We start from the raw sequence: 8,012 nt of genomic DNA on the forward strand, positions 1-8,012 counted from the left end.
GGGGGCGGGGGGGGGGCAGGGTGGGCCGTTGCAGTAGCTTGCTGCATTTTGTAGTATTTTTATTTACATATTTGTATACTTACTTCATGACTTGATTAGTAATCTGTGTGGTTTGTGTGTGCTAAGGGAAGTATAAATATGCAGTTGACCTGCATAACTAAGAAACAGATATATTTCATATTTTTGGCATATTTGAATGCAAAGCCAGCAAGTTTGTGATGTGACATTCTAATTTCCTTTTGCTGGGAAAATTCTCTAGAGCTATGTTTTAGGGCTGGAGAAGACAAAAGCATGGCAAAGGAAAATTATGGGATAGTTTTTGAAGTGGAATTAGTGTGCCGTCTTGATAGAAGAGTTGCTGCCACTCCACCTTCTCACTACAACATGGGTTTTCATGCAGTGAATTAGACTGGTGAGCTGACCCTGCTGGTCACTACACTGGGGCAGTTTCTGAATGTGGCAAAATTAATTATGCTTTTACAATGCAGAAGGCAGAAAAAAAGTAGCCAGGAATGAAACTTGACAGATGAGACTGCTTAACCCAGAGGAGAAATTTACATGGTGATTGTAAGCAATCAGTGTATTCACATGCCCCATGAGCTCACCACATTCTGACCTGTGATGTTGCTGGGCAGAGGTGTGTGACTGATTGGCCTGTAGTTCCACTGGTGTTCCTTACTGCTTTGCTAAAAACAGTAGTTATGCTTCCCCTTTGCCAGTCATTGACAGCTCCACCAGCTTCACTGCTACAACCTACTTTTCAAATGTGACATTGTGGCTCAGTCACTTCCTCTGCCCAATCCCTCAGAACCCACGGCTCACCCAGTGAGCCTCCTGGTGTTTCTGCCTGACTTCCTCATTGTCAGGATGCTTGGAATAGGTGGCCCTTGAATATTATATTACAGTCATGGGAATTCAAGTCTATAGACAAAATAATGAAGTCTGGAATATTTCACGGGTCAGTCAATCAGATTATTTTTAACATTATATTCACTGATATTACTGAGGATTATGTGCAAAGGAATATTGTCATGGCCTGTCATGACTCTGTCTTAAAACCAGAATGCTCTTAGCAGGACTACACTAAATGTTCATTTTCTACAGTCCTTCCTACTAAATACATTTAGTCTTTGCTCATACCATTTAGTTTGGGTTATCCAGAATTGCTGTTATGCATTAATACCATAGTAGATTTTGCTCATCTAAACAAGCTAAAATATTTTCACAATCTTCTGTCAACATACAGAAATTTTATGCTACACCTGTGTACAGTACTTCTCCTTAATCTTCTATTGTTTTTCTCCATGTGCTAAATTTACAAATAAAATTTAACTTATTAATCTTATTTCTATTTAAAAAGTAAGAAAGAAATTGTAGACCGCACTTCTATCAAACGGTTTACATTATTTCTTCTTCAACATTTAAGCATCTTAGAAGACTCTTAAAAGAATTTTCATGTTTCCATTCATATACTGGAGGAAAAAAGTTTATTCCAGGTGGCAAGAAGAGTCACTTCTCCTCAGATCTAGTTTGTCAGCTCAGCTTTCACTAATTCCAAGGGTTAGCTTCCACTTTAAGTGCTTGAGTAAGCACAAAATGCATTCACAGGTAGACTGCTCAATGAAATATTTGGTATAGAGTGAAATGAGAATTTCCCTGGAATATCTGTATTTCAATAACAGTGATTCATGATTATGAAGGGATTATGCTTAAATGCTGTCCTGTCAAGTTGTAAAGAAATATTTAACCATTCAGGAGTTAGTGTGTCTTGGCTTTTATAACTAGGCTCATAGAATGAAATCAGCAATGGTTGAAACAGAAGCTTGATATACATGTATCTCTAAAATGCCTTTTTCTCAGTATTCTCAAAACTGAAAGTAGTGATTGTGCTCTCTGCTACTGTAAATAATTTCAGCTCCACTGATTTTAAAATTATTTCACTCCTTTCACCCCCAGAGAATTTCTTCATTGATTTCTCAATGGGAACAGGCCTGTCTTTGAAGAGGACACAACATACCTACCTATTGCCCCTTCATTGTTATTGTTGCAGTATATATAAAATATGGGAAACAAGTTTCTGAAATGAAGTTCTTATTTAAATAAACTGCACAAATGTAGAAAGCCAGCTCAGCATAAATACACACAGATCCTGGCAAAGTCTCCTCGTAGTCAGCTGTGCTCAGATGGGAAGGCAGAGAGCTTATTGAAACCATGCCTCCTGCATTCATCAGTCTTTTGTGGTGATCACGCTCGTCCCTCTGCGTGGAACTACCTGCTCTTATCACATACATCTTTTTTTTTTTCCTGACCAAAGCCTTCTGACAGCATTGATAAACAGATGTAAGCCAAGATAAAACACTCCCTGGTCATATGATCCATGAGCTAAGAGAATATTGATTGAAATGACTGAATCAAAATTACTTTGTTTAATTTGTGGTGTTAAGTAATTACTAATGTAATACAGGTAGCCTGAATGTAAATATTCTGAGGACTGTGTGCAGGAGAGATAGCATATGAAAAGATTGGAAAACTTTATATGTAAGAAATAAACAGGCTGATGTCACTGCCAAAATGGCTGACATGGGATGATAAATGAACCTGGGTAACATATGTGGATGAGTACGGAGGTACTTAAGGTCTTGAAGGAAAAAAAGAATTTAATCTTGATGTGATTAGAAAAGAACCAGGGTGGTGATTCAGTTGCATAAAGTTAGGTTGATAAAGGAGGTGTGGTTTTTTTCTGGAGATAGGAGAGCTGACAGTGATAGGTGGCAGATATCAGAGGGGCTAAAGAGCAGAAAGAGGTAGCAAATAAGCAAGTGAGTGATTATGGTTTGTCAGAAGCTGTCAGACTGTAAAAAGTGAGCTATTTAACAAATAAAAGAAGCATAAGTGGCTTGGTTTTGGACTGGGTTCTGGTTATCTGATTACCAGTTCAACAAATTCTTATTAGTTTAAGATTGACTGAACCTTTACAGGCTGGGAGCAAATGAAGAAAAAGCCTTCTGTCCTGAAATTACAGTCAGGAGGGCTGATTGCTCCCTTCCCCAGGGAAACATCAATCCCTGGCCTCTCCTTGTAACAAAGGAAATGCTCAGCCTGCATGGAATGGGGGGCAGAGTATCTACAGGGAAGAGGGTGACATAGAGCATGACTTGGCTGCAAGTGGAGGGTATATTTATCTGAACAAAGGTTGTTTGTTTTGTTTTTCAACAAGCAATAATCAGTTCATTTTCTCTGTGTAATTCTTGGTTGTCATTATAGTGTCCATTACAAAATTATAGAGTAAGAAGAGGAGGGGACACAGGAAATGAGTACTGCTAAACAGGGAAGAGGAAAATGCACTGGTTAAGCTTACCAAATCAAAATGGTTAAGTACAGTGCTGATGCAAACAACATAGGTCTCTCTGTGCCCTATCAATCTAGCATCTGTGGATAGCTTCTTCCACTTCCTGTTCTGAAAAGAGTGACCAGGGTTTAATCATTCTGCTTTAATTATAGCATGAAGGTGAAAATGCCCAATTCTTGGCTATGTCTGGAGTGTCAATAAGGCACTTTCTGTCTTCTTACCTTAGGAGAGAGATGGATGTGTTTGGTTAGATTAGCCCTAAATGTCCCCCGGTTGATGTCTGGGAAAGATTTTTATAAGGATTCAGCTGAGAGCATGGACATTAAGGGTTATAAGCTCATTAGACTTCACGTGCTATTTTCTCAAACTAGCCTGTGACACACTGTGCTATCCATGGCTAGATGCTGTATTGTGGAGTTATGATAAAGTGAGGAAATAAAGTCCAAGAAGTGCCAGTTTCCTTGACAGCATGAAGTGTACCTGTATAGAAGAGTTTTCAGGATGAACAACAGCTTGTATTGAACTGAATACGAGGCTACACAAGGCTGCCCTGTATTACTATAGGGATGGATTCTTGCACTTTCAAAATTCTTGAAAATATTCTTCCTAGTTTCATTTTTAAGACTAGGATGGCAACAGATAATGAAGAAGAATGTGTTGACTCAGAGCAATACTGAACGCTTAATACATTTGCAAAGGCAAACATTTTCAGTACACACAATAAGAACCAGGCCACAATTAAGGGATGGCAACTGGACTGTTGGTAGTAGTGCCCAAAAAATCCACCTTGAAAACAGGGCAGAAAATTGATTTAATATGAGCTTCTAGTTATAAGACTGTGGTTACAGGAGTGAGGATATATGTCTCAAGAGATGAAAGATCTGTGCCTGAGGGAGGAGTAAAGATCTAGCTCCATTGCAGCAGCAAAGCTCAGTGATCCAACACCATCTTCTGTGCAGGGAAGCAAGATTTTTCCAAGCCCTGCATCTGTCACTAAGGAAAGCCTGACATAATAGGCCCTGGAAACCCAGAATGTAAAATCCGATTCTTCTTCCTCACAGAGTTTCCTGCTAAGTCTAAATTTCATTGAAAGCTGGTCTGTCAGAGAAGCTGTGGGACACTGAGTGGACGGCTGGAACATGCCGCAGTGACAGAATCAGATTCCCAAGACAGCTGGGCAGAACTGTCACTTCAAAGCTGTGGCAACATGCTTATGTTAAAACAAAGAAACATCTTTGCCTCCCTGCAGAGTAGCAATGACCTTTGTATGTGTCACTGGTGTAGGTGCTGCAATGCAATGCTCCTTCTCTTGGTTTAGCAATGCAGGTAAGTTACTAGAAAACTTGAAATCATCAGAATGGTTAACTGCAGGATGAAAGGGCTGGAAAATCACCAGTTTATAAAATTTAAGCTTGAAGATGAACATAAGAGGGGTCTTCATCCTGATGTATTAACACCTACAGTAGACTAGACATCTTGTAACAAAGGGATTTTCAATTTATTGGTCAATGATGTAAGAAGATTCGATGGGTAGAAAATGGAAGCTAAGAAATTAATACCACAAGTAAGTCACATTTGAATAAGAAAGGTGACAATGGGAACAACTTACATATTATTTAATCACTGTTTATTTTTAGTCAAAACTGAATGTTCTTCTGAAGACAGTGTTGTAGTTCTCTCACCCTAAGTAACTGATGGTGGCCTTAGCATATAAAACATTCATATCTGTACTCTTCTGTAAAGCAAGAATGCTAACCTGCTATGACTTAACCTACTTTGGCTACTAAACTAGAAAACAAATCCAACCCATAGTCCTTATCAATAAGGAATTGTCTTTTTACTTCTTCTGCTTAAAATAAGGTTAACAAGTATAATTAATGCTCAGTGAACATGGGATTTTCCTCTTTTGTGAGCTGACAAAATGAACCAGCTTGGATTGCAAGATACTAGGTTAAACACCAGCCTTCTTGACATACAGTCAAACTGAATTTATGCTGAATAATTTGATTGGAAATCAGATCCAATTATCTTAAATTGGTCATTCCAGACTAACAGAGCAATATAGGGCACCGTGTTTGTTGATGTATTTGACCCTGATATTACAGTCATGTCAAAACTATGAAAGCACTATAATTCCAGCCTAATTCATACTGCACGGTGCCCTCCCAAGTGCTGTGCTCAGAACAGAAGATAAAAGGGCTGTTGGTCTTTCAAACATACAAAGTCTTTCTGATATAAAGCAGATAATTACTTTTGAATTTTGAATTGACAGAATTTTAAAAATTGTTTTGATTGATAAGAATATGACTGTCACCAAAATTAGTATGGTCAAGACTTTTTCTTAACAGGGGTGGTTTAATGTTCAAATATTGCCCCAAAAATAAAAGGAAAATATTGAAGAAAACAATGAAAATTTTCTACAGTTCCAATCCTCATGTACGCCCAGAGCCAAAAGAAAGAGCTACACATCAACAAATGATGTGTAGCTACTACTTCTCAAATTGTGCATAATGCTTCAGATCAGTAATGTAGGCATAGTAGAATTGATGTGAAACAAAATATGTTGCTGGAGAGCTACTGGCCCTGCATAAAGCTGCTTAGGTAAGTCTTTCAGGAGTGGTGGCCCCTCAGTATTTTAACACTGATGATATTATCCATTAAATCAAAATAAGATATGAAAGTCTGTATTTGATTCCATGATTGTCTTCTCCATATAACTTCACGACCTACACAAGAATTTCAAAGAAGAAATAGAAACCTACACTCAATAGAAGGCCCATCTTTCTTCAAAACCATATTTCCTTAAGTATATTCATAGTACTAACTTAACAGCATACAGGTTATTAATATGACATTGTCAAAGGGCAGTTTCCATTCCATGACATATTGGAGGGTCACATTTGATTTTTTTTTTTTTTGCAAGCCTTTCACTGGACTAATTCTGCTCTGGTATTTCATGAAAAAAAAAATGGAATTTTTCATAGTAGTTTCTAATGTAACATCTACTTTTGAGAACCTAACATGTAGGTATGTTTGTCTGCTCGTGGAGAGAGGTAACATAGGTGAGAAAAAAGCAGAAAGTGAAGAAAACAGAACAAACCAAGACTCTCAGCCTAGAACTACGTTACTGAGTCATAACATAATCGGGAGTTGTACATCATAAATCATCATCAATAATCTTGTTTGTACTGAGGATGCAGTGAAGCAAATCAGAAAACTCGCTAAGCCTGAGTATGGAAATTTCTGAAAGAACCTGGGGTGTGCAGAGAGCACAGTCATCAACTTTCAGTCCGACACTTTTTTCAGAGTTTTTAATTCCAAAGAGTATTGTAAATCCTATTAGTTTTCATTTGCCAACAAGTGCAGGGTAGAAAGGAGCAGTGTTCGGTGTTTATCTGCACCACTGGATTTATCAAAACTGCTATTTCTCTAGATCATTACATATTTTGTTTCCAGATTACATCACGAAGCAGCAAAAAGTAAGTATCTTTTAGGATATCTTCAAAAATGGTGAAGAACACTGGAAAGCAGTATGATAAACATAGGGAAAATGACCACAAACAGTGGTCATCTTCTGTGCCATCATTCAAAGACAGTGTGAGAGCAGGCAGAAGTGTTCTCTCCCAAGGAGAACTGTGTGGAGTGCTGCATGAGTGATGGTCCTTGTCACTGCTCGGGCCCCATCCTCGCGGCTGCTCTCTTGGGCATAAGTTCACTAGAAGCCACTATTCACTAGCACCTCGTGACACTATTGCTCTGCACCCCAGCCCACCAGAGCTCCAGCTATGAAATGCCACAGCTGTGAAATGCTACAGCTATGAAATGCCAAAGATACAAGGCAGTGAAGGGGGAAACGCTGCAAGAACCACCAGTGCTGTTACTTCATGTTTTTAGAGCTAGGGTTAGGGCTGTGGCACTTTGCTGCTCCCCTACGTGGCACCACTGTTACTTCTGTGAACTTTCCTTTCTGCTTTAACGAAAACAAAACCAACCATCCAAAGAAAACAACTAAAAGACACAGGAAACCAGGGAAAGCCTTGCACACCTTTGTGAGCAAGGTGATGCAGCACATAGTGCATGGGGCAGTTTTGGGTAAGGTGCAGGGTCAGGTGGATGCTCACCCTGGAGCTGTGGCTGGACAGAGGGCCCAGGGCTTCACCACTGCCAGGCCACCACTTTCCATGGGCAACCACTGCTGAGGGCTTCCCAGCCTCGGTGCGTAGCCAAACCAGGCCCAGCTGCACTGGCTGTGCCCAGTTATGGACTCCTGAGGACAAGAGAGACACAGAGCTCCTGGAGCAGGTCTGACAGAGAGCAACAAAGGTAACTAAGGAATTGGAGCATCTCTTTTATGAGGAAAAGCTGAGAGAGCTGGGCTTGCTCAGCCTCAAGAAAATATGACTGTGAGGCAGCCTTATCAGCATCTGTAAGGCTCCGAAGGGAGGGTGTCAAGAGGATGGACTAGGCTCTTCTCAACGGCTCTGAGCAACAGGACAAGAGGGCAGAAGACAAGAGGACAACACGCAGAAAATTATGCACAGGAGATTCCACCTGAGCATGAGGAAGAAACCTTCTGTTTACAGAGCAGGTGACTGAGCACTGGAACAGATTGTCCAGAGAAGCTGTGAAGTTTCCCTCATTGGGGATATTCAAGAACAGTAGG

The sequence above is a fragment of the Motacilla alba genome, chromosome Z (assembly GCF_015832195.1).
Source record: "Motacilla alba alba isolate MOTALB_02 chromosome Z, Motacilla_alba_V1.0_pri, whole genome shotgun sequence".
In the NCBI taxonomy this organism is placed as follows: domain Eukaryota; kingdom Metazoa; phylum Chordata; class Aves; order Passeriformes; family Motacillidae; genus Motacilla; species Motacilla alba.